Below are 27,798 nucleotides of genomic sequence, written 5' to 3'. Positions count from 1 at the left end.
TCCTTCTTTAAGGTATTTCAAACTGAACACATAAAAGCAAAGAAACCCCACACTATTACTTACTTTTGAAAATGTTGGCCAGGGAACACTTTTCTAGTGCTGATTGTGGAGTCATTAATTATCATTGCATAGAATGTAATAACAAACTGGAGCTCCCCAGTGGACAAAAGCAAACCATGTCTCTTTTAGCCTTTTTTTTTTTTTTTTTTTTAACAGCAGTAATAAAACATTATTATGCACTTCCAACCATGAATGTTCTCCAAAGCAACTTGATATTAAAACCCAAATCATCTAACTGGATGAGTTTTTACAGATTATTACAGCATGGCAAGCCAAGAATGTTATTAGAGTGGCCTAAGGCATGCTACTCTTCCATGGAAACTGAAAAACAGTTAAAAATGTTAAAAGTGTTCCAAAATTCATTTTCTCAAAGGGGATTTGTGGCACTGCTGAGTTTAGAGCTGTTCCTATTCAAGCAGCTACATGCCTGATGAGACCTTCATTTGTGCCTATTTTGTCTGAACGATCTGGTTTATTTCACCATGGCAGATACTGATGTGAGCTGGCGGTTCTGTTGCCTGGACTTGTTTCATTTTCCTTCCTTTCTTCAGCAGCAATGCATTTGCATAGCTTTTTAGGCTACAGCAGCAGTAGAAAAAGGTTGGGTTGAAACATAGTTAGTGCCACTCAGAAACATTTCTGGTTTGTATTTTCAGTGCTCGGACACTGTAACTGCACACTGTCCTGCAAGATTGGCATAGATTAGTAATGAATAGCAAGGTAGTAAAAAAAGACAGAATACATCTCAAATTATCCTAACTCTCCATGAAGAGAAAATACACAACGTGTTTGTTTCTTTGGGGTTGGTTTAGCTTTTTGTTTTCTTTTTTTGTTGTTGAGATGAAAATACAAACCATGTACAACTGAAGCCATAATTGAAGAGAGCTACACAAATGAAAATTATAGGCAAATGAGAGTGAAAGGGATGGAATACTAATGAACACACATTTAATCTGAATCCAGTGTCATTTACATAAGAGTAAACCAGGTTTATGTTAAAATTAGTCCTTATTTCTTGTATCAGGGCTGTCTGGATTTACTACAGATTGGACATTGTCCACAAAATACAGACTCAATAGAGACTTGAAGCTTTATTTTCTCAAAGCAAATTCACAGAATCACAAAGTCACAGAATGGCTGAGGTTGGAGAGGACCTCTGGAGGTCATCTTGTCCAAGCCTCTGCTCAAGCAGGGTCAGCTAGTGCAGGTTGCCCAGGATTGTGTCCAGATGAGTTTTTAATATCTCCAAAAATGGAGACTCCACAGCCTCTCTGGCCAACCTGTCCCAGTGTTCAGTCACCCTCACAGTAAAAAAAGTGTTTTCTTGTGTTCAGATGGAATTTCGTGTGTTTGAATTTGTGCCCATCACCTCTTGTCTTGTCAGGTCTTTGTACACATGAATAAGATTCAGGATTCCCCTGCACTTCCTTTTATCTATGCTGGACAGACCACCTCTCCTCCTACAAAAAAGGCTCCAGTCCCTGAATCATGTTTGTGGCCCTGTGCTGACTGGAGTCTCTCCAGCGAGTCCACGTGTCTCATGTACTGGGGAGCCCAGAACTGGACACAGCACTCCAGGTGTGGCCTCACCAGGGCTGAGTGGAAGAATCACCTCCCTTGACAAATGTCCCTCCTAATGCAGCCCAGGTGTGCTGTTTTCTGGGAACAGTGGTGCAGACCTTAGTCCACCAGATCACTTGTGCGCAGGTGTTGTGGTTGCAGGGTGCTGTGCCAGGCAGGTGTCTGCACTGAGGCTAGCATCAGTACAGTGGTCCCCAGGGAGCTCAGGGTCACCAGGCTGCCTGAGGTGGAGTGAACCAGGCTAGGCTGGAAATGGAGAGGCTCAAAATTCATGGCAATCAACAAATTAAAGATGTTGAGAAAGTTTTAGATGTGAATATTAAACCTGGAAGGGAATTAACTTGTCTTAAATGTGGTATACTTTGAAAATATTTAATGATAGCTTGAGTTTTTAAATAAAGGGATACTTTTTAGTACAGGAAAGACATGGACCTGTTAGAGAGGGCCCAGAAGAGTGCCACCAAGATGATCAGAGGGCTGGAGCACCTCTCCTATGAGGACAGGCTGAGAGAGCTGGGGTTGTTCAGCCTGGAGAAGGCTCCAGGGAGACCTTATTACAGCCTTTCAGTACTTAAAAGGGGCCTATAAGATGGGGACAGGCTTTTTTAGCAGGGCCTGTTGTAACAGTATAAGGAGTAATGGCTTTAAACTAAAGCAGGGGAGATTCAGGCTAGGTGTGAGGAAGAAATTTTTGACAATGAGGATGCTAAAATACTGGCCCAGGTTACCCAGAGAGGTGGCAGATGCCCCATCCGTGGGGACATTCCGGGCCAGGCTGGATGGGGCTCTGAGCAACCTGATCTGGTTGAAGATGTCCCTGCTCATTGCAGGGGGGATGGACTAGATTACTTTTAAAGGTGCCTTCCAAACCAAACTATTCTATGATTCTATGTTCAACTAACTAAACAGTAGCTGTTCATTTTCAAAATTAGTTTTCTAAGCTTTATCTCCTGGGTTAGAACAGGATGTATTACCCTACCTACTTTGCCATTGACACAAAGGAGGCACAGGTGACTAGTTTAGGCAAGACACCTGTTGCTCAGTTAACAGAGGTAGGTAAAACAACTCCCTGATCTCCTGCCTCGCACACCCACCCCCACATGCACGCACACAGTGGTCTGGCAACGTAATTAGCACTGACCCAAGCACTTTTGTCAAGCACATATCTCTTCCCAAGCCTGCAGAGCTGGGCAGGGACACACCACCGCTGTGGCTGTACTTGCTCAAAGTAAGGCCAGGCACTGCCCCATCCACTTCTGTGTCACCCCGTACTGTGAGAGTGACAGGGAAAACAGCAAGTTTTGGGGCATTGTCATCGTTTCCCACAGGCATGCCACACTGTGCAGGAAACTTTTCCAGTTGTTCTTCTGGACTTCAAATGGATTGTTGGGGTCAACTTTGGTTAAGTCACTCAGGTTGCAAAATGGGCTGAACAAACTGTGTGTCTCAGATGTTCACCTCACCAGCGACTATTTCCTTGAGTGCCATGTTTCATTGCCAGCCACACAGACCACTTATGCATCTAGGATGGAGTCTGCTTTTAGGACATGTCTATCAGGACCAACATCAGCTCCAGAGTTGTAGACCTAGACATGTCTGAGAAAGAAAGCAGCAAGTTATGGTTATTTTCAAGCCTCTTCTGAGGCAAGAGGAAGCCTCAGGGGTACATCTCAAAGTGTAAAACCATGACCAGATTAAAGGAAGTTTAAAGCACAGATTAAAGGAGCCCTTATTAGAGTACACATTAGAAGAAGTAGGACAACTAGAACATTTTTCTCAAGATGTTCTCAGAACCACACAGTAATCATTTCAAAGAGCAGTGGCTCATGACTAAAAGAGACAGTTTGAAGTGTTGTTGGACATCATATGTCTCTCATCTTTACCACAGGTTTAGCCTTGCATGGACAAACAGTCTTAATTCCAGCACAAGGGGCATTTATTTACTTATTAAACAATGCTATTTAAGTGTTGACAGTTTGAAGCAATGGTGCAATGGCAGATTTTTATGCTCTGACTCTTACAACCCCTCTTCTCCACCCTTGTTGTGTTGAAAGTCCATTGGAGTCAACCTGCACATATTGGCTGGGTGGGAGCAAAACCTATTGTCAAATCATACTGTTGTTTCCAGTGCTTAATTTTCTAAGCAATCCCATTGTCTCCAGTCAGGCTATTTCCATTGATAAAGATAGTTCTTGTAGTAAAGGAATGCACTACTAGATTTTTTTTTGTTGTTTATTTGTAACTGACAAAGTAGAGGGCCTTTTGGCTGGAAGTATAGTTAGAGTGTATGTAGCTATATAACTCGAATAATATTAACTTGAAGAAACTTAAACATTCATGCCAGTCCTTAAAACTTAAACAGAGTTCCTGATCTCAGAAATAATTAACTTCCATTGATTACAGTGAAATAGATACTAATTAACCTTTGGAGATTTGAACCTGGAGCAAAATAGAAGGCAAAATGTAACTCACAGAAATGCATATTAGAAAAATAATTATGAGATTAGAAAAATAGCTTACAGTACTGTTGTAGTGAATATTCTGCACTTAGGTGTTTCCTTTAAAAGGATTTACAAGATTTATAAGTCTGGTTCTACAATGTTTTAGAATTCAAATATGAGATAGACCATGTCCATTTAATTGCAACAACTGCCTGAATTTACTTTAAACTGGTTCAACTTACAAGAATGAGTATGATTTTTTTCAACAGGCTGTTTTCTCCTATAAGCATTTGCTAATAGGAGATATAGAAACAGTCAGTTGTTCCTATAAGACTACACTTTTACGAAGTTCCAAAAGCAGGCTCTCAGTTTATTCCAGTACCTGTTAGAGACAGCAAGCTACATTGTCTGTTATTATGAACAAGATATGTATCAAACTCTGATGTTACTTGTCACCTTTGGGAAATATTAAAAGAAGTTGGCAATAGTTAGCATTTAACTCTGTATGACAGGAAATGCAAGCTATGAGGCTAGTCCCAAAATCTAGCTGATTTTGGCCTGCTAGGTGAAATTTTCATTTTTAGGCACAAAACACTGTAGTTACAAACAGCCAGTTTATATCTGCAGACAGACATTGGATTATCCAGTTGCCAAGATGACACACAATTTTTGGTGTGCTTTTGAGCAAGGTGTTTTTAGATGTACTGAATCTAGATACCCTTACCTTTGGTTCAACAGAACATAGGTTTTCAGGTGCCTTGTGGTTTCACTTTGTGAAGTAAAAGCATTCAGGTAGTTTTCCACACTCTTCTTCATCACATATATTATATTACTTATCAACCTACTCAAGGGTTTGTATTATAATCCTTGGAAAGACTGCTATGTTTTATATTCCTCAGAATCTCCCCAGGCCACCCAGGTAAAGTTTAGGTGGTAAATCTGAGCTGGACCTGAGTCAATCTTTCCCTGGGCTTGGCCTGTGAAAATTACTGTAGTGCCATCTAGTGCTATTCTGCTGATCCTTGCATTTGCTGTACATTTCCAAGGACGTTGTTCTGGATCCATTACTTCTAGCTCTAAACACTCTGAAATCTTGAAAATGCAATTAATTTTCCTGGGAATGTTCCCATCCTGCACCTTCGCACCCTTTCCTATTTTTTCCTCAGGGAAGTCATAATATAGATTATGTACATTTCTATAACTAACCTCCCAGCAATGCTATGCCTTAAAATTGGCTTTGAGCAGTGCAACTCTGTGGAACAGGAAAGGAACTGGAGATTGTCTTGCAAAAAGAATCTGTTTCCATATCTTAAAAGTGTGCAGCTTTTAAAAAAAGGAATGCAGGAGTTGCTCAGTAAAGCACACCTGGAGAAGGGCCTGACACCTTCCAGCATGGCCAGTCTGGGTGTGGGACTGGAGAGCACCAGCAAGGAGAAGGGAGGTATCCTTACTTGCAAGAATGACTTTGAAGCACCAGGCCCAGCCCAAGTGGTGAAGAAACTATTTTTTTCCCTGTATACATGGAATTTCTGTCTTTGAAAAATCCATAGGGATTACCACACCCCAGGAAGCAGAAAAGACTTCCAAGACTTTCTGTGCAATTCTGTTAACTAAAACGTACCTGGATCATGTAGCAATTGTCCCCGTTACCTCACCCAGGTCTCCTGCATTCCCAGACTAAGAACCTTAGAGGATTTTGGTGCAGTCATGGACCAGCTGCCCTAGAAGTAACTGTGGTTAAAAACCAGTTACCCACCCAGCAGCTTCTGGCTTTCTGCAGTCTGAAGCAAGACAGTGTGCCCTCAGCACCTAATGCCATATTTTTCAATTATTTTTCAAGTATTAGTAAAGACGGTCCTAGTGAGAAACTAATGGGAAATAAGCACTTAGGGGCTTGTGAAAATCCTGCTGGGTTCCTATCTACATCTGCAGAAGCTTTTAAATCTGACCTCAAGGCACCTGGTGGTCACATAAACGTGCTTTGCTAAATGTGACACTGATTTTGTGAGCTATGGTACGACATGGCCTGTGGCCTGTGTGATTAAAAGTCGCTGCTGTCACCAGATGTTCCATGTGTCTGTCTAGGGTGCTTATTTAAAGCACTGGCAGCATCTACCACCAAGCAGTCCAGCACCCAGTGGGCCAAGTGACTATTTCTGTTACCTTGGAGAGCTATCATGTCAAAGCATTTATCTGAAGTAGTTTGAGGCTATGCCCATCATAACCACTGGGGGGTGAATAATTTCAGGTTCCACTTAGACTCCGCTCAGCTTGCCTGCAAAGTAAAGAAAGTTCTGCAGATGATCAGAGACTCACCTTGTGGCTGCAGTACCAGGCAAACCCAGAGACACCAGGTGCTGGGTACAGGAGAGCTGAGGAGTGGAGTCAGAAGAAACTTCAGTCATTGCATAAATCTGCTCCTGGGTCTTCTGCCAGTTGGTAGAGAGTATAGCAGCCTCATTAAGTTTCATTTGCTGCACTGCTTCCTTTTATGTTGGGGAGACTAAGAGTGCCTTCTTCTTCTACTCAACTTGGGGAAGAAAGAAAAGATTAAAAAATCAGAAATGGCAGGGGGAGGAGGAGACTCTGTCGCAGTTTTTTCCCTTGTCCACTTGAATTTAAAAAAAAAAAAAAATACGAAGATGGTGTTTCCCATTAGGAATAGTACATGCTGAAGCCTGTATTCCACATTCTAGGCATTTTCCTCTACTTTTGTAAAGCCTGAATCCCAACTACTTTCCACGCCTTCAGTTTCCCAAAGCATTGCTGTAATAGTTGTATTCAGAAAGTCACTTTTCAAAATGTCAATTCAGAATAGGTTACAGAAGTTTTACATGAGATCTTAGTTCCTGTAACTCATTTCTTGCTTTGATTAAATCTCGTTCTGATGGGTCTCAGTTTCCCCATTGCCTTCTGGTATTTTTTGCCCTCATGAAAGTAAATTCAAATTGTCAGGATGCAAAGTATGCAGAGTTGAATCATTCTTGTCCTTCTGCATCTGGGTCTGGCCCATGAAGTCGTAATGTCTGAAGAGGGAATAACTAGCAATTTTTGTTTCTTTGCAATAGACAGAAGCTTTTCTAGTCTCTGACATTATCTGTTCATTCTTTCTACTTAAGACAAAGAAAACCTATGTAACAGCCATGAAACATCAGGGATAGGACACTGCACATATAGGTGCTCTACACCTAACAAATCTTTTTTATTTCCACTTTGCTTAGCAAAAAGACCTTTAGTTTTCTGCTTGCCCATCACTGAAATAATTTGAAAGTTCTGTATAATGTTTGTAAATAAGCATTAACTAGACACAGGAAAATAAGGTACAGTGAGAACAACAGTGATCTGTCCCAACTTACTCAAGGCAATGTCAAAAGTCACAGAAGAAACTAGGAACCTCGAACTCTCATTCCCCTGCTTGTCTTCATCATTTATACAAAAAGCTGTTCCTGTCTGCAAAGCTCCTGCCAAAGAGGTGGCTGCACGTGGGCCATTTCATACTGAAACAAGCAGGGACCCTGACTGCCTCCAGTGTCCCCAGACCTTTTGCATTCTTCTCATGGCTTCAGCTAGTGCCAAGCTACAGAAACCTGCTTGTGACTTACAGCTCAGGAATCTCAGTGTCAGCTCACTTCTGCTTAGCTTAACAGTCACATCAGGATCTGCAGGCTCTGCCTTCCAAACCAGTGCCTGTATCTATTTGATTATGGAGATAAATGCAGAGGTCCTGTTAGGAAAAAAATCCTAGCCTGTCTGGCATATTCATGGAATAACCTGTCTACCCTGGGAGGAAAGCATTCAGTAAAGAGTGATTTCTAGATATTCAATAGTTTTAAGTCTCAGTGGTGATGCAAAAGTCAAGGCTTTGTATTGGATGCATCTGCTTCAAATCATCTCACCTAGTCTCACAGGCTATAGTTGCAGAGATGTAGATGAGCACAGACATGATGCAGCACAGCAGAAGAAAGAGCATGAGACAGAGAAATCAAACATGATCTGAGATCTGCTTAAAGCCATCGAAACTTCTCTCTAAGTGCTCTCAGTCTGGAAGAAAGGATGATCTGGGAGGAGTATAATACATAAATCAGGAGTGATATGAAGAAGGTGGATTAGGCTGAATGCTCCTAATCTCTTCCACCACAAGAACTAGCAGACAAACAAGGATCCTAGGAGCCATGTTCAAAGTAAACACAAAGATGTGGCTCACTACAGGTGGCAGATCTTGGAATCACTGGGCAAAGGGAGCTGAACTGATGCTAGACTTGTATTTGTGCTAAATTGAGGGGAACTGTTCAGAAAATACATCCTTAAGGTTTAGGAAATGTACAGAAAAATTGGAGTCCGGTTGTAAAGATAATCAGAGGTTTGGAAAGAAACAGGGATAAGAAGTGTTAAATATGTTCTTGCTCATTCATAGCTACCTTATACAGCTACAGCTGCTTAGTTCCAGCTAAAAACAGTCTTGAGTGTCTGAACCTTTTGTTAAACCAATATGGCCATTCTGTTTCATTCTAATCACAGCTAAAGTTTTCCTACCCAACCCTTCCAAAAACTGTTCGGAAATAGTTTTTCTGTAACAGGACAAGCCCTGTTGGTCAGGTCTGCAACTGGTGTAATAAGGAGAGCATCACTTTCACAAGTCGCAGTGCAGAACCCAGAGACCTCACATTTTGTTAACCTGAATATTTGTCTCTTTATGGTCTCGTCACCCACAATTGACCACAAGACTCCAGGACCTGCCCCACTGCTCAGGCATGTGGACAGACACACACCATTTATGCTTGATGTTGATGCACCACCATTCAATTATGCCCAATAACTAGTTCTCTTCCACAGAAAAATAAATATATTTATTTAATATAGGACTCCTGTAGGCAAACCAGTCTGACAAATCAAGAGATCAATATTGACTGTCGATGTAAAGGCAACAACAATGCAGGCTTTTGCATTCCTACATATGCCTATTTCCTAGCTAATGTGCCTTAACCGGATTGTTACTAGCAAAGGAGAGCAATTCATTTTTCATAGTCTCCCTCACCTCTTGGCCTCTCTACTGAGTTTGGCAACCAAGGAAGACAATTAGCAGCTATGGCAAGGTGGATGCATATTTTATGAGTTCAGTAGCAGAGAGGACACAGTCAATTTTCTTTAATGTGTTTAGACAATGAGCTGGGTTGGACTTGAACTGCTGACCCTGTGCAATAAACCAGCATGTGGTATTACCACCCTCTTGAGACAGCTACTGCCTCAGGAGATTATTTTTATAATGTGACTAATAGAAGTTCTTCGAGAACATGGCTGCTACTATATCATTAATACATGTTTAATCTCTTTGTCAATGATCTGGATGAGAAGATTGAGTGCACCCTTAGTAAGTTTGCAGACAACACCAAATCAGGTGGGAGTGTTGATCTGCTGGAGGGTAGGAAGGCCATACAGAGGGATCTGGACCAGCTGGATTGTTGGGCTGAGGCCAGTTGTATGAGGTTTAACAAGACCAAGTGCTGGGTCCCACACATGGGTCACAACAACCCCAGGCAGTGCTACAGGCTCAGGGAAGAGGGGCTGGAAAGTGCCTGGCAGAAAAGGACCTGGGGGTGTTGATTGACAGCTGTCTGGATATGAGCCAGCAGTGTGACCAGGTGTCCAAAAAGGCCAACAGCATCCTGGCTTGTATCAGGAATAGTGTGGCCAGCAGGACCAGAGAACTGATCATGCCACTGTACTCAATGGTGGTGAGGCCCCACCTCAAATCATGTGTTCAGATTTGGTCCTCTCACTACAAGAAAGACATGGAGGTGCTGGAGAGAATGCAGTGGAGGGTGATGAAGCTGGTGAGGGGTCTGGAGCACAAGTCTGATGAGGAGCAGCTGAGGGAACTGGGGTCTAGAGAAAAGGAGACTGAGAGGAGACCTCATCGCTGTCTACAACTACCTGAAAGGAGGTTGTAGCATGGAGGGTGTTGGTCTCTTCTCCGAAGAAGCAAGTGACAGGACAAGAGGAAATGGCCTCAAGTTGCATCAGGGGAGGTTTAGATTGGATATTAGGAAAAAATTCTTCATGGAAAGGGTTGTGAAAGGAAGAGGCTGCCCAGGGAAGTGGTGCAGTCACCATCCCTGGAGGTGTTTAAAAGGCATGTAGACGAGGTTCTTAGGGACATGGTTTAGTGCTAGAATTAGGTTATGGTTTGACTCCATGATCCTGAGGGTCTCTTCCAACTGAAATGATTCTATAATTAAAGCATTAAGAGTGAATCTAAATGACAAGGCAAGTTGCAGAGTATCAAAAACACATTAACATCAGTAGGTGGTGTTCAAATGGCATGAGCTGCCTTTTAGCCCCATGATGTAGAGATACATACAATACATACATGTATAACAGCCGTGTGAGAGTTGTTCTCCTTACACAGCTGTAATGATGACATCGACCAGTGACAAGACAGCTGCATTCTAGTTGTACCTGGATGAAGACATGCAAAATGCAACTCGAAAAAAGCTATAAAACCAAGCTCTTGTACACTGCAGTATTAGAGTATGAAGCCTTGAAGCAATAGGCTATTTTCACTAATAGGACTGCATGTTCTGCTCTCAATTTCATCTTTCATCCTAAATAAATAATTTTACCTGACGAGACTAAGAGTACATGCCATAGCCCTCAAACTAAGTTCAATTGAATGAGATATTAACAGTATTTAAGAAGTAACTTTTATTGATCACTTAGAATAGAATATGTCCTAATGATACAGTTCAAGTCACTACTGACACTTTGAAACCTACTGTCCCCTGAACAGTTCAAGTGACTAAGTCTGGATCCTTGGTCCAGTCTGATGCATGTGGGTTTGGCTGTGTCTACAAATACCCACTTGGTAAACTCTAAGATGTAAAATTAGAAGCATTGCATCTTTATTTTGAGATTATTTTAATTAACTAGGACCTTCACATTTCCTTGAAAACAGCTTCAAAATAACTTTTAAATATGGGGCTGAATCCAACCAACATGAACAAATAGGTCTCATCTTCGAAAAAGTACAGAATTTGAAGCAAGCTCTGCCCACAGCTGTGCTGTTCCTTTTCTTTCTTCTTACCTGTCCCCACTTCCCTTTGATTTTTCATCTTTCATGTCTCCAAATGAGATTAAACAAGATTTAAGTATGTTACAGGGAATAATCCCAACCTATCCCCTAGGGATAGTCAGGGTGACTTAAAATAATTTCCATTTTTAAAAATCTACAAAAGTAGAAGAGATCAGCAGAATAATGTGCAAAAAACACCTGAGGATCAGAATAACTGACCTAACAACATTGACCTTTAATTCTGTTTTATTGACAGCAGTTACTGTTTACCTCTTCATACAGAAACATCTAAGTAGCATTGCATCTTTGCAATGGTAGCAGCAATTACTGGCCAGTGGGCCTCTTCCAAGTGGGCATGAAAGAGCTCAGGATGCCAGGTAAATTACTTGCTGACATGTTCCTAATTAGTCCTGGCAGACTGTTCCAAAACCTAAGCACTGAATAAGATGAAAGGAAAAGCAAAAAAGCATTAAGGATGGGTGAGAGAAGAGGTGAACTTAATGACAAAAACTGTTTTGAAAGCAATTCCAAGTGGCCAAAGGCCTAAGAACAACTGGGCCAAGAGGTCCTGCTTCAGTTATTTCCATTGTGATGTCCACAATGGAAATGGAGAGAGAATGCTTACTAAATCAACTTTGTGTTACAGTCGGGGAATTATTAAAAACTGAGTCTTATTTAAAGTCCACAGGAGTTTAGCATGCAAACATGGGTATGCATTTATTTAAATGTCACACTAAACAGAAATTGTTACCTGAATGATAGCCTCAGAGTTTATAGAATCATGGAATGTCCTGAGTTGGAAGGGACCCACAAGGATCATCGAGTCCAACTCCTGTCCCTGCACAGGACAACCCCACAGTTCACACCATGTGTCTGAGGGCTTGTCCAGTCTCTTCTTGAACACTGTCAGGCTTGGGGCCATGACACCTCCCTGGGGAGCCTGTTCCAGTATCCGCCACCCTCTGAGGGATAGAACCTTTTCCTCATGTCCAACCTAAATCTCCCCTGGCACATCTTCCTGCCATTCCCTTGGGTTCTGCCATTGGTCACTAAAGAGAAGAGATCAGTGCTTACTGCCTATAGTATATAAGGGTGTAGCTATAGTAAGAAATTTCACAATCCAACTGACCTTTCCATGCAGGAGAGGGCAGTTATTCATTAGTAATCTGTGAGAACAGTCCCTGACATGCTGCTGACCCATGGCAACTACCCTGTTTCCCCAAAAATAAGACAGGGTCTTATATTAATTTTTGCTGCGAAACTTATTCCTTTTTTACATGTATAGCTGCCTGGACACTATTTAAATTGACCTCTTTTTTTAATGAACTGTAATTAGGGCTTATTTTTGGAGTAGGGCTTATATTTTGAGCATCCTCAAAAATCCTGAAAAATTATGCTAGGGCTTATTTTTTGGATAGGGCTTATTTTGGGGGAAACAGGCTAGCTCTTTTACATATGGAGCCCAAGTTTTGCTCAGCCTATACAGTATCTGAGGGATCACTCCCAACATGGAGTCTCTGCACACTGCCTATGCAGGGGTGTAAAACCACACATTATTCTGACTGAAAGTCATTCCTTGCCATTTGAACTCCCTGCCTGCAAACATTCCCAGACATACTGAATTCGTTACAGTGCACACAGCTCGGCAGCCCTATTGAATTCACACGGGTTTGCTCCAGAGACAAATGAGGAGTAAGTTAACCCACCTGACCTCGCATGGGAGAAGCTGAGGAGAGCTCCCATTAGCTGAACTAGGAAGCACTAACAGAAAACTTGGGAGATTCAGGAAAGGATGGCCCCCTAAATTAATGTATCTGTCAAAATTACTTGCCTGGTTTAAATCAAATGTGTCAGCATGTTGAAGCTGACTGTATGATAGACCTCTGCTTCTTCAACATCAGAAATCTAACTCATGCCGAAATAGGACCACCATCGCTACCCACCGTTCTGCTTAGGACTCCACAGAGTACTTGCTTTTCAGTTTTTTACTGTGAAGTAGAATGATATGTTAGCAAAAAGCCAGAGCAATCTTTCTACCCCTTGATGTCTCTGCTTTATTTCTTCTCTTTTAAAAATCTTCAGAATAAAAGTAAAGGCAACCCAAGAGGCTTCAAGTGGTTTTATTTTCATTCACTCCTCATCCTTATTTTCTTGACATAGCTGACAGCAGTTTTCATAAATTAAGAAAGCTAGAGGTCAGTCAAGGCATCAGATAAAGGCTCCTAAAAGTCAGAATTAAGACAGCAACTGATTATATTCTCCAGGTAAATGACAGAGAGATCCTCATCACAGACATTCAGAGGTTAAATGGCTAAATATGACATCAATGAAAATATATCAAAGACAAAGAGCTCTGTGACATGCAGAGGGCTGACAGCTGGTGACCCAGAAGGCCTGTTTTTTTGTTTGTTTGCTTTTTGTTTGGTTCGTTTGGTTTTAGGTTTTGTGGCCTTTTTTTGTTATTTTTTAATTGCACCAACTTCAACTTTTCTGTGGAATTGATGTGCCCGGAGTATTTGTCAGGCAATAAGCCACAGCATAGGTCAGTCTGAACTGGTAGAGGGTAAAGTAGCAATACTGCAACAACAACAACAACAATCTTCCCAAACATCCATTTTAAAATAAAGTTTCATGCACAGTCACTCATTCTAGATGAAAGGCAATGAAAGAAACTTCAGCCTTATTCCACCCTCCTTTCCTGAAATGCTCTACCAGCTGCCAGAACTACAGGCAGGACAGATTGCCATTACAGCCAATATCTCTACAGACTAGTGGCATTTGAGGAAAGGTGAGGGTTTTGTGTTTGTTCATTTGTTTTTCCTCTAGTTTGCCAGGTGGGATAAGATGTGTCTGCTTTGGCAAAAATAAGCTGGCCATCAGGTCTTGTATTTACACAGATAATTCCCCTCTGCCTCCCAAAAGAACTACACAGCTTGTTTATCTGGTTGACGTACTAGTGTCAGCTTAGAACATTATTACCGAGCACTGCAGTCAGGACCCAGCAATAAGGATTAACTGAAAAGCAACATGAGAGGGGGCAGAAAATTAGCATAATCCAACCTCTATCAAGAAGCTAAATTTAAATGTTTTTAAACTTTCAGGTTGTTTATTTAACTTTGGCAATCTTTTATTATAATCAGTCCCCCAGACCCTAACACTTATGACTCTTCTCTGCCTTTTTGAAATCATGACACTGACTTATAGACTGTGAGACACAGAAAATAAATCAAAATGGATTTGGTTTTGACTCCTGCTTTCTGCTCCTTCAGCCAGTGCACCAGCTCCAGCTTCAGATTTTCCTCTCCTATAGCCATGGGCAGCAACTATAGTTCATTTACTTATTTGTTTTTGAAAGGTAGGAAATCACATTTAATCACATGCCTCCACATGTCAGATCCTCAATAAATAAAGGAAATAATGCGAGATGGGACAATATGGTCTCCTTCCAGTACCCAACCCTTGCTGTTGTTTTTCCTCTAGTTTGCAGCTTAATGAAACATGCATCCCAACTAAATCCCACATGCAGAAAACTGCTTTACTGAACTGGATGAGAATTTTTCTCATGGTTAAATGCCTTGATGACTGGTACCATAAGTGACATGTCATGGAAAGGAGAAAAAGGCAGCAGCCTGTGGCTTATCAGAAACCTGCTTTTCTATATCTCTGGCCAAAGTCTTCACTTCCTGACTAGGCACCTTCTTAGAAACTGTACTGGACATAATTAAAATTTCCTGTCAAACATTTTAGGAGATCCGTGACAAAATTAAAGATGCTCACTATAGTGATCTGGTGAAATATCTATTTAGAGAATTAAAATCACAGTCCTGGCAAGGTGCATGTCAAGGGAGGACATGGCATCTGGAGTTACAGACTGTTGTCAAGAGAAGGCTACTTCTATTAGCAAATATGAATTAATGCTCTTGGATCATTTCATACCCCATATCAGCAGACACAGCCTGTTGGAACGATAAAGGACTCAGCATTCCGATTCAATGTGAATCACGCAAAGCCATTTACTACGGAAACAAGCCTCCTTATATATGCAACTATTCTCTGATCACGCGTCCACGCTCCAAGCATGCATTCGCTAACTGGATATCATCTATGTTCACGAGCTGTCCACGCGCTGAAGTCTCACTGCTGATAGGGCCGTTGATTTACGCCACGTTGGCGCCTTGTTATTTCAGAGATGCTTCTCTCCCATGGCAGGTCCTGTTCCCAGCCTTGAAATTCCTGGCTGGTTCAGTAACAAATCTCCATCTAACAGCAACCCCTCCACAACAGCCTACTTCAGGTAATTACTTTTGAACATAAATTATGTGCTGAGTATCAACACTTCAGCCTCTCATGATGGCCCCAGGTATGCTGCACAGCTAGCTTACTTTAATGGAAGCTAAAAGGATATTTGGTGGCTCACAGTCAGACACATTGCTCAGTCAGGACAATCTAGAAGTGTAAATCACTAGCACAAGCTGTTGTCCTTTATGTTTCCTCCTTGTCCCTCAAAGAAAGAGCATCCACCTCTTTCACTTGTGAAACTTAGAAATTGAGATATCTGGCACTGGCCTAAACTTGGGGACCTAGTTTCCTTGAGAAGTTCACCAGCACCACAAATCCATGGCAGGTGAAAGGGACACCAGCCAAACAAAAGAAAAGGCAGTAGCATAGCCTCTAGATCATTCCCCATACCTACATTTTATCAACCTTCTCAGGTATAAACCAAAAATAAAGATTTTTTCCTGATGCCTTACATTTAGCTCACAAAGAATAAAAATATATCAAACATGATAGCAATATGTCTGGCTGAAATACATACTATCATGTTGCATCTCACATACTTGGAAAGCCTTGCCTATCCCAAATTCTATACTGGATGAAATATTTTCTTTGCTCTAGGTTTATTACAGCATTTTCAGCACTGTTTAACTGCCCATGGATTGCATATCTGAAAGGTCATGGCTCATAAATTAAGATGCACTTCTCCCCTCAGAAACAGTGAAAGGCTCTTTCCCTTCCTTAATCTGTGAAGTGCAAGCTCAACAGAATCCTTAAAGGCGAGAAAAGCAATACCAACCAGGAGGACAGAACAAGATGATTTAATGAGTCTTCACTATCTTTATTCCTGACAGCTAACCTAGTAGATGAAATCTATGGAACTACATACACACCTTGGTGACGGGATGCTAATGCTTCATGGCAGATACTGTCTCTATAATCAGAATACAAGCTAGAAAAGAGCCAGTAGACTAATTAATTATGGCAGGAAGCACATGCTTCTCCATTTCCTAGTAATTAACTGGAACTGAATCTCTTTTTTTAAAAAAAAAAAACAAAACTGCTTTTAAATTAAAAAAAAAAAAAAGTTTTTAGAAATTTCACAATCAACACGAACTACAACAGAAGAAATCCTCCGCAGTAAAGGATGCTGTCAAGCACTCAGGTAACTTTGCCCAAGTCTGAATGCAACATAAGCAAACAACTACTCGTTCCCTTACAAATATAATAACAAAGACTCTACAGACATTTTGCAGATCCCAGGTCAAGAAGAGGAAAATGGCCAGAAAGTCTGGTTTTGAAAAACTTCCTGACTTAACAGGATTTTAGGTTGTGCAGACACAGGATTTACTTTGATGAGGAATGGTTACAGCTACTTATGGTACTGAAAATTTGCTATATATGGATAATAGATACACTGTGATCTAAAGAAAAATAAAGGCTCTTCAACTCAAAACTTGCAATATAAGGAAACCTGCAAATAAGCATATGTAATAAAGGAAAAACAGCCATATAATGGACAATTAGAAACTTTCAGGACTGGCCTATAGGACATTACCTAAATCACTTTGATTTTCAATTATTTTCTTTCTCACAGAAAAAACCTCTGCAGGTGGAAGGAAATAGGATGTTCACTGATGACAATAAGGCTATTCCTGGATGAATAAAGGTGATATTTTGCCCACTGTTGAAATTCATCCCTGTTCACCAGCTGCCTTTTTAAAAGTCATGAGTCATATTTGTGCTTGCCAAGACCTGACATAACCAGACAGCTTCCCATTTTTTCTATAATTACTTGGACTCTGAAAAGGATAACTGGAAAGAAGGAAAGGTACTTTTCCCTCTCTACAGTTCTCTAGTGTACACACCCCAGAGGGACACTCCAATATGACCCAGAAGTTTGCATGCTCAGATATTGCATCAGCAAAAAAAGTCCCAGAGGGCTTAACTCAATGCTTTGAAAGCTTTGTATTTGCTTTAAAAAAGCATTAATGCCACAGCTGAAATCCACCTGGGTCCTCCTCTGTGTTTCTTGTGGCATGTGAAGCAAACCTCCCAAAGGGAGGCTGGCTGCTGACCTCAGCTACAAGGTGCATCCACAAAGACATGTTCAAGGCACAGGCAGAATGAGTACACACAAGTATTGCTGTAAAATCCTTGAGCAGCAGGGATTACCTGTGTTTTGGGAAACCAAGGCCAGCACTGTATTTTGCTTATTATTGTTTAGCTTAGTTTGAGCACATTCGTCAGGCTTCAGAGTCACAGTAGAGACTGTATCCTTCTGTCTTTATTAACCCAAAAGTTTACAAGTTAGACATTTCCCCATGTATGTAAAGCTTCTTGAAACACAAATAAAAGTGTCTGGTCACCTTGCCCCTAGGTATGAATTTAGGGCAAAGAGCATCTTCCTTTTCTCTCCACTCTTTTTTTTTCTTTTTCCTTTTTTCTTTTTCCTTTATTTTCTCTTTCCTTTTTCCCCCTCTATTTTTTTCCCCTCTCTTTTCCTTCCTTTTTCTTTTTTCCCCCTTCTTTTCTCCTTCCTTTGTATTTTTCTTTTTCTTTTTTTTTCTTAGTTTTTCCTTGCTTTCCTAGTTTTTTCTTCCTTTTTTTTCCCTAGTTTTTCAGAGCCTTCCTGCTTTCTGCTGTCATCTGATGGGTGAAGCGTTATTCTTGTGTGCAGGAAACTGAGGGTCCACTGCAACATTCAGAGCTCCCTCATTTTCCACCAGGACTCCAAATCACAGGAACGATATTGCTATGCAGCTGCTAAGCACAGCCCTGCATCTCACGTAGAATAAAACTCTTTGTGCTCTGTATGTGTGTTCTGCCTTTGAAATAAAAATGTTCTGCCCAGTGTTTCAGCGTTACGTATCATATCTGCTGGGATGATTGAGGGAGTGGAGCATCTCCCTTATGAGGAAAGGCTGAGGGAGCTGGGGCTCTTTAACTTGGAGAAGACTGAGGGGTGACCTTATTAATGTTCACAAATATATAAAGGGTGAGTGTCAGGAGGATGGAGCCAGGCTCTTCTCGGTGACAACCAGCGGTAGGACAAGGGGTAATGGGTTCAAACTGGAACACAGGAGGTTCCACTTAAATTTGAGAAGGAACTTCTTCACAGTGAGGGTGACAGAGCACTGGAACAGGCTGCCCAGGGAGGTTGTGGAGTCTCCTCCTCTGGAGACATTCAAAACCCGCCTGGACACATTCCTGTGTAACCTCATCTGGGTGTTCCTGCTCCAGCAGGGGGATTGGACTAACCACCCCCCTTCTAATACACCCCAGGTACCATTGGCCTTCCTGGCCACAAGGGCACAGTGCTGGCTCATGGTCATCCTGCTGTCCACCAGGACCCCCAGGTCCCTTTCCCCTACACTGCTCTCTAATAGGTCATTCCCCAACTTATACTGGAACGTGGGGATGTTCCTGCCCAGATGCGATACTCTACACTTGCCCTTGTTATATTTAATTAAATTTTCCCTGCCCAACTCTCCAGCCTGTTTAGGTCTCGCTGGAAGTTAGGTAGTATGTGTGGTCTTGCTAGAAATTCAGTGTAATGTGATAGCATTTTAATTTTTATAGGAAATTTCAGCACAGAATTTTAATAATAATATAGTTACTGCATTTAATGAGCTACATTTTTATACAGCTTAGTATGACATCTATCTTTTTCTATCTATGCTTTAGGAAAATCAAGTTTAAATCCCTACTCAGTCATATTGCAGATGCAATAGATGTAGTAAAAGAGTAGATATTGTTATTCCCAGCAAGGGCCCAGGTGATTGTGGTAAGGGTGGTGGGTGGGGCCTGGGGTATATGAGCCACAGCCTCTCATCATTCTGTTCCTGGGCTGCTCTGGTGTTTTCCTGCTCTTTTGTTCCTGCAGTGGTTTGCAGCTTTTGAGGTGTCTGAGCTAGAGAAGTAGAGGCATCTATTTGAGGTAAGAGCTTCAGCACCAGTTGAGGTTCAGCAGTGTATATAATGGGAAGTATGCTTGTAACTGGGTTTGGTCTGGCTTTTCCTTTGCTTAGTAGGTGTGTGGGGTTTTTGTTTTGTTATTTGTTTGTTTTTTCTTATTGCAGATGTTGAAGAGGAACCTGGTGACTACAGGAAGATTCCTGTTAGCTGATGTGGTGTTTTCTTCTGCTGAGTGTGGAGTAGAAGATGCTCAGCTCACCACTGTCAGTGGGACTGTGACTACAGCTGCCAGTAGCTCGCTGGTTACTGGTTAGTCATGGATGTCAAGAGGATTCTCCAAATCTGGTGTTGGTCTTGTGTGCTACTCACTGTAGCAGCTGGGGACCAAGATGACACAAGAACTGAACTTCTTGTCAGAGTAGTGGTAGTTTCTGGAAGTTATATTTGGGGTGCGCTCACAGTGGTCTCACTTGTGATTATTGATATTCCCTACCTCCACTACTTTTTAAAAGGAATGAACATAAATGGTGCTCAAGGTCACTTGAGGAGAGGTGCAAGCTTTAACTTCTCTCTGATTGAGCTAGTAATTCCAAAGTTTCAAAAATGCTTGGATGTGCCCAGTGTTGCAGATTCTTTTTTAAAGGAATCCTAAAGCTCATCATGAAGTTCATCTTCATGGTTGGTCTTCTTTCCAGCCTAAAATTAATTAGATCTTGTATCATTTTTTTTCTGTCCAGTAATGTGACTTACACAGTCTGTGAACTAATTCAGACAAAACCTCCAAGTAGCCACTAGATGGTGCAACAACGCAAGAGAAACGTAGGGCGAGGCATGTAGAAATTTGAGATGCTCTGAGAAATAATTCAGTGTTTGAATCACTCTGTTACCAAATCGATGTCCCCATCTTTGTTATAGGTTCCTGTTAAGGACTGAAAGGCTGCAATAATGTTTCCCCAGACCCTTCTCTTTCCCAGGTTGAACAACCCCAACTCTCTCAGCCTGTACTCATAGGAGAGGGGCTCCAGCCCTCTGATCATTTTTGTGGCCTCCTCTGGCCCCTCTCCAACAGGTCCATGTCTTCCCTGTACTGAGGGCTTCATAGTTGTATGCAGAACTCCAGGTCTCCCCAGAGCAGAGGGCCAGAATCACCTCCCTCGACCTGTTGGCCAGGTTCCTTTCGATACAGCCTGAGATACAATGTGTGCTTGCAGCTCAGAAGGCCAATTGCTGGCTCATGTCCAACCTTTCATTCACCAGTACCCACAAGGCCTTCTTGGCAGGGCTGCTCTCAATCCCTTCATCCCCCAGCCTGTATGGATACTGGGAGCTGCCCCGACCCAGGTGCAGGACCTTGCACTTGGCCTTGTTGAACCTCATGAGGTTTGCATGGGCTCACTTCTCAAGCTTGTCCGGGTCCCTCTGGATAACATCCCGTCCCTCAGGTGTATCAACTGCACAACCCAGCTTGGTGTCACCTGCAAACTTGCTGAGGGTGCACTTGATCCCAATGTCTATGTCATTGATGAAGATATTAAATACCTGTGTACGATACAATACAGAGTACAGGTTCACACTTCTGAATTAGCTCGGATTACCTTTGTTCTTATGAGTGCAGTGATCCAGGATAGAAATGAGAATGCACGGAGGAAGGTAGCATGGCCCTTGTCCAAGACAGGTACTCGCACATTGGCAGTCAGGCACAAGGGGATTCCAGCCTCCACTGCAATTTGCACATCCAGAGTCAGACAAGTAATGCAAGCTCTAGGGGAAAATAAAGGTAGGCATATTGTCAAATTGATGGGAAAGGCCATATATATCTGTCATTGCATCTGAGCAAAGTAAATACAATTCTTCCTGAATTTTGACAGCATTAACAAGATTCAGACATCTATAGCTGGAAGGGATTTCCTGGCATCATTTACTCCATTCCCCAACACCAGCCCTTCCTGACAGATGCTTATTTCTTAACAGCTTCCAATGAAGGTAATTCCACAATGATAGAAGGTAGCATCCCCTCACGCTACTGCATTCCCCTTCTAACTAGAAATTTTTTTCTAATTGTTAATGTAAATCTCTCGTTACAAATTGATGTAATTGCTGCTTAATTTTATACCTGCACTGGACATAGGCAACAGTTTAATCAGCTTCAAGACAACTGAAAATATACTCAGCAGACTACTTTATTTCCCCTTCCCACTCTTTCCTCTTTTTTTTCAGCCTAACTTTCTTCTGTCCTTTCTCAGGGCTCAGGATTTCTGAAGTCCCTGTCATCTCCATGGCTTTTCTATCAGGTCTCTCTAGCTTTCCATTCTTTTAAAAACACATCACCCAAAACCGGACTATTCCAGAAGTGGAAGAAAAGTCAAGTGCCCAACAGGCGCCCAGAAATTATCTTCTTTGGCCTATGCCCTATTATTAGCACCTCCCAGAACACCATTTGTCTGTTTTGCAATCCTGACACATAACTGACTCACACTCAGCAAGGACTGTGTTGAGCCCTGTGTGAGGGTCTTGAGCTGACTCTGAGGGACAGGCGAGGGTAGATCATGTCATGCTGTGACAGCAGAGGAAAGTGCCCTGGGGTCTGTATCCACCAGCTACAATTAGTTTGCACAGAGACCTGGGTGCAATCAGTCCCCAGAGAAAGGCTTGATCCTACCACTGGTTTTATGAGTAGATCCCTGTATTAATTGGATTGCTTAATACAACAAAAAATGGACTGAAACAAATGTAAATGGAGTCCACAGGCAGAGGGCAGTGGGGAACAGAGATGTCAGGTTCATGCAGGTCAGTTTATACACTTAGGTGCAGGGCATAGGTCTCAAGACTGTCATGCCTATTGCTTTTACCCTCAGTATGCTGAATAAAATACAGAGAAGAGGGTTCACACCACTAATGGTGTGCTTTTCTTCAGATGTGTTCTCCTTGCCTTGCTTCTTCCTCTGACTTAGCAGAGGAGTCATCCTAGTTACTTAACTGATCTTAAACTGGTGTCACATTTAATCCCCTTTCAGCCTCCCCTACAGTCTGGGAAAGAAAGAACTACCTCCTGAGCTCTGGATTTGCCCCATTTTGAAATAAATGTCTTTGAGACGTAGCATGAATCACCTCCTGGACGTGCGGCCTCTCTCCATTGACCAGCAAGGGAGTCATCAGGACAGCCTTAGGCCAGATGTCCAATTCTTTGATTGCCATGGAAATGCAATCACGATTATTTCCTTAATGATGGGCCAGGCTCTCTAGTCCAGCTGATTACTTTTCCAGGAAAGCACTCATAAACTCTTCCATGCATAGTCAAATTCAGTATATGTATGAAAATCAATAAAGTTTAATTTAAATGCTGAATATCCTCTCTGTTCTCTGTCTTCCACACATCCTCTGCCTCTAGCTCTAGTTATCTATAGCAGATTGTCTTTTCCCAGACATTCCTGGCAATACCTCAATAACCAGCAGCTGGGTCACATTCATGGAGTCACAAGAATGAGACAAAGCTATCAGTTAAAAATGAGATCTCCTCTCCCTGGCTTTCACTCAGCCTGGCATAAACTGACAAAAGGATGTCATTTTTTTTTGCCTGGCCACATTTCTCACAGCACGTAGAAGGAAGTGTAATTTGCTATCACAGCAATTTTTTCCCCTTCACACTTGGCTAACCACACTGTACATTTCATACAGATCTTTTCACTCAGCTATTGCAAGTAACGGTCCTGAGGTACCAGAAATCAGAGACTATGCTGTCTCAGCCTTTTCAGAAGCCATAGAAATCTATGCTAAAACTATACGTGCTTTACTTATCTTATTAAAACAAATGTTTTGGTAGCAAGCTCATGAAATACAAACTGTTGACAGAAAAGCTTTGCTGGTAGATTTTTTTTGCAGAGTAGCATATGCAATTATACAGTACATATATACATATACATGTAATTATTGTTCTGTTTCTGCAGAACTCCATGCAAGAACTGGAAGATCAACATCATTCCCTCAAAAGGGAAATGTTCAGCAGCTACATCTGGGATGCAAACAGCTGCTATTATGGTTTGGATCAGAAGATGTCATTGTCTGGAACAGGAACAGAAAGCTATTTTCTCCATCCAAGCTTTGCTTGACAATTTATCTATCACCACCCATATTTCCATGAAATGTACTGTACTTTTGCCACTACTGGACACACAGTTGTCCATTTCTGACACTGAATTGATCTATTAGTTCCAGTGTAACATCATGGGAGAGACAACAGTTTGGAAATCATAAGCATGGAAAGGCTTTTGCATATCTTGCTCCGGTATATTTGTATTTTGTAAATGGAAAAACTAAATTGTGTGGAATTCATTAGGTGATGGCTCCCAGCACCACTAGCTTTTATTATGGCTGAAACCTTTTTGTAGGGATGTTCTGTGCTCAGTGGTCTAGAGTTGGTCTACATTTTCAAACACTAGATGGAGCCAAGGGTCCATACATGAAGAAAAGCTGTCTTTAAAAGGAAAAAAAAAGTTCTATGTAATGGCAATACTGGCATAGCTTGGTCTTAGTCCAGTTATGTGAATTAGTTCAAAATCTAATGTTGAAATATCTCATTACCAAGCAACTGATGGAAAAAAATTCTGTACAAGAAGACAGCAACCCAAGTAAACTCACAGGTAATTTGGTGCTGGAGTCTACGGAGAGGACAACAATTCAGAAAAGAACTTTCAATAGAGATGTTACCAGCATGGGCAGGTCCAGATTCCTTTAGTTCAAAACCATTTCTCTTACAGTGACTGGTACAAAGTGCTCCAAAGAAACCTCCAAGAGCCTTGTGGCAAGCAGATTGTCAGTTGTACTCTTGGCCTTAGCCTGGTGTCTAACACCTAGAGGTTGGCGTAAGCTCTAACACACAAAGCCAAACTTTCAAAAAATGTGTTTCTAATTCAAAGATGGGTTGTTCTCATGAGATATAAAGATACAAGTTGACCTATTTTAACAAATGCAAATGGCTGCAACGTATCTGTGCCCACATCATAAGAGAGATGCTAAAAATCTTTAACTTTTTCTAGTTTTAGTGCTTTCTAGAATAGAAAATTTTGTCCATGTGATAGTCTTACTGGTCTCGCTATATGACCAAACTCTAGGGAATGAAAACCAAATTAACATAACTTTAAATGAGAAATGCATCATATCCACTGTGTTCTGCTTTACAGCAATATTTGCAGAAAAAATCTGTAGCCATTCTGTAAGCCCATATCATACTTTCCAGAGGCAGTTTGTATGAGACTGTTACTGTGAGATACTGATCTTGATAGTTTGCAGGAAGACTGTTATTAAATTGCTAGCAAGAAGGGCAGAAAAAGAAGGGATACTTGACAACTCATTATCATTCCTATTCTGATACTCTTATTGTTTCAAGTTATTGATGTTGTTCTCTTTTCCCCATCCAGACTTTTCTGTTTGCACACAGTTGGAGTTCTGTAGGTAGAGGAATTTCTGTCTGCCAAGGATATGCAAGAGGGTGCAATTATCTTTTTCTAAATCTTGGGGGAAGGACTCAGTTCATGTGGTTATTTGTCAGTACCAATGCTAGATGCTGGTCTGCTATCAGACGGGTTATTAGAGGGAATTTCTCATACATGTCAGTGTAGCTGGACAGAGAGTCTCTTTTCTCAGTGGAGAAGTAAGTACCAATTCTTAAATCCTGCTGACATGAGTCTTTGAGAAGGTTTCTTGGATCCACGCTTGATATAAAATTGTTCCCTGAGAACTGGGCTGTGATGCCTACACAGTTCTGTGTCTCTGTGTCTTTTGTGTCAGCAGCATGTACAAAAATAAATCAAGTTACTTTCAGGTGACTGGTCTGCAAGACTACATGTATCTCTTACCAGAGCACTTACAGAGTGAGGCTCAGTCCATAGGCAACAGAAATGATGTGATGTAGCCCACTGTAAAGTGGACTGAGCAAACAGAAGGTACCATGTCCCTGTTGCTTTTACATCTTGCATTTACCAGAACTATGCTGCCTCAGGAAACTTGTGTGCAGAAGCTGTGGTGGGAGGATGCATAGGACAGACAAACAAACCAAAGGGAAAGCACAGGATACCTATGCCTAACTGATCATGACGTTTAGAGACACCACAAAAATTACAAGAGTTGTGAAGAATGAAGACAGATCACTAATACAGAATAATCTGGGTGGCATGATCAACTGGACACAAGCAGAAGATACAATCAAACATAAAGTTACAGATCTAAGATTAAAGGATACAGATAATATTCAGACAACAGGTGAAGGCTGGAAGATTTGTCCTCTGAAGATGTGACATTGGAAAGAATTTGGCAAGGAGTAAGGCAATTGTCTGCTGAGCATTCAGCTTCTGATCTGATTCTGTAGCCAAGAGCACTAATGCAATCCATAAATGTACTTATAAATCAAAAGTGAAGAGGCCTATTTAACATTTGTGTGATTGAACTCGATTAAGTTCAGTGTTGAGACACTGAGCATGTTTAGAAAAGACAATTGCCATTAAAAATTGGAAAACATTTTATAGTGAGTATTCCAGGAATTTGCTTTGTTTTGCTTATGAAACCAATGTAACTCCATAACCTTCAGTGCAGTTGCTCTCCAGATTAACATTACTTCACAATGCCCACTGTGTGCACATTTTCAATATCATTTTGACACCGTTACGTTTTGCAAAGTTAGGTTAAATATTCTTAAAGAGAGAGAGGGCCAGTGACAGGAGGTGAACCTATTACCCATTCATTAGGGATCTAATGGAAATAAGGACTTTGATTAAAAGACCTGTTGTGAGAATCAGCTGCCTCAAGGTTCAAGTCACATCTGTCTGAGCAGCCAATTGCTGTGACATGACTCCCCAAAATCCAGGGAAGCCCTGAGTACACAGGCAAGTACTGCTGACACATGACTACAATACATGCAATTTGGGGAGGAGCACAAGCTGGAGGATCGTACTGCATTTGTGGGCCCAGTGCCTCCTTGATGCCCAGACATGGAGCAGTCCTGCCTTCAACCTTCCTTCACAGACAGAATCTCATTTCCTAACATTGTAACTGGAGATCATCTGTCAAAAACTGATTAGCCTCAAAAGGCTAACTTCAATTTCTAGATGTCCTTACAAAACCACCTACACAGAATCAACTCAAGCCCAAAGACAAGAATCTGCAAACTAAATGACACTGCTGCAATGCTCAATAAGCAAAACCTGCCCACTAGCAAGCAAAATATCAAATAAATGGTTTTAATTTAACCCTTTTACACTGGAGACAAAAGGTAAAATAACTACATATTCACAAGATATGCCTGAATAGTACATAATGCACAGGTCAACCACATCACTCCCAATATGAGGCTGGAAATAGATTCATAAAAATTCTCCTCCAAAAGCTATCAGGAATGGCTGAGGTAAACAGCGACTGCTCACAGTTCCATGTTCAGGCTCACAAGGGATGAACTGGTGGATGCATCTACGAGCAGCCTGTAAAAACGATGTTCATTCTCTAGACTTGGCAAGCAGCTTACAAAAATAAAGCATTTTGTGATACAGAACATATGCGTATTTTCAACCTACAATACAGAACTATTATAGAGCATTAAAATGGCTGTAAGTGTCAGAACTGTGTTTCCTAATTTTCCCAGCTCAAAACTAAACCTGTTAAACAGATCACGCTGAATTTTCATCCCCAAAAGTGTGAGTTTTACACACATGTTCACCTAGGAAACTCTGTTTATGCGCTAGTAAGTAGGAGTTAAGCTCAAATTAAGGAATAATGAGATATTGAATCAGATCACATCTCATTTACCAGTTTATAACTATTGAGACATTTTAAAAGTTATCCACATCTGAATTTTTTATTTGAAAAAACCCTAGAGATCTTAGTATTTACATGCTTTATAGTGAAGTTATAAGGTCTAATCTATTAAACTGTAAAGTGTGATGAGATCCTCAGCTAGAAGATATTAGGAACAAATAAGATTTATTTGCAAGTAGAGAAAATGATCTGAACAAAAAAAAGATTTGGGTAAATTAATAGGAGGAAAATATACTCAGTTTTACTCTATTAGGATGAATGGCATTCTGCCTGGAATATGAGTCATGGAGAACACTATATTCTGAGTGTAAGAGATAGCTGGGCAAGAAGGAAAGGGGAATAATAATCTGGAGGATGAATTGCGGGAAGAAATAAGTGGGAATACACAGTAGTGATATCATACTGCATAAAGAACTACTTTAAGATGAAAAGCCAAATTGTATCTTATCACATTGAAAGCCATGGAAGTTATAAAAGGTTCAAGGCTTCTGCTGATGGAACGAACCAGATCTCAAAGGCTGGCTACAATGCGTGAAAGCACAGGATGAAGCATCCTCAGTCTGGGAGACCTGGCTCTGGAAAGAATTTTCAGTAGAGGTTAGATGAATCACGGTCTGAGCTCTCATGAATCATTGCAAAACCTTCATTAACACT

The 27,798-nt window shown here is 41.4% G+C and overlaps 1 long non-coding RNA gene across 1 annotated transcript; it reads right to left on the bottom strand.

Moving 5' to 3' along the window:
- Window positions 1-1,023: 1,023 nt before the first annotated feature.
- On the bottom strand, window positions 1,024-21,099 carry LOC139827708 (uncharacterized). The gene is made up of 3 exons (XR_011738625.1): window positions 20,940-21,099; window positions 6,399-6,612; window positions 1,024-3,237 (listed from the first exon to the last, which is right to left on the bottom strand). It is a non-coding gene; the product is annotated as an uncharacterized lncRNA (long non-coding RNA).
- Window positions 21,100-27,798: the final 6,699 nt, after the last annotated feature.

This window comes from Patagioenas fasciata, chromosome 3, assembly GCF_037038585.1.
Source record: "Patagioenas fasciata isolate bPatFas1 chromosome 3, bPatFas1.hap1, whole genome shotgun sequence".
Lineage (NCBI taxonomy): Eukaryota > Metazoa > Chordata > Aves > Columbiformes > Columbidae > Patagioenas > Patagioenas fasciata.
Note: the sequence above shows the minus strand (reverse complement) of the source record. Positions and strands in the feature narration are given on the sequence as shown.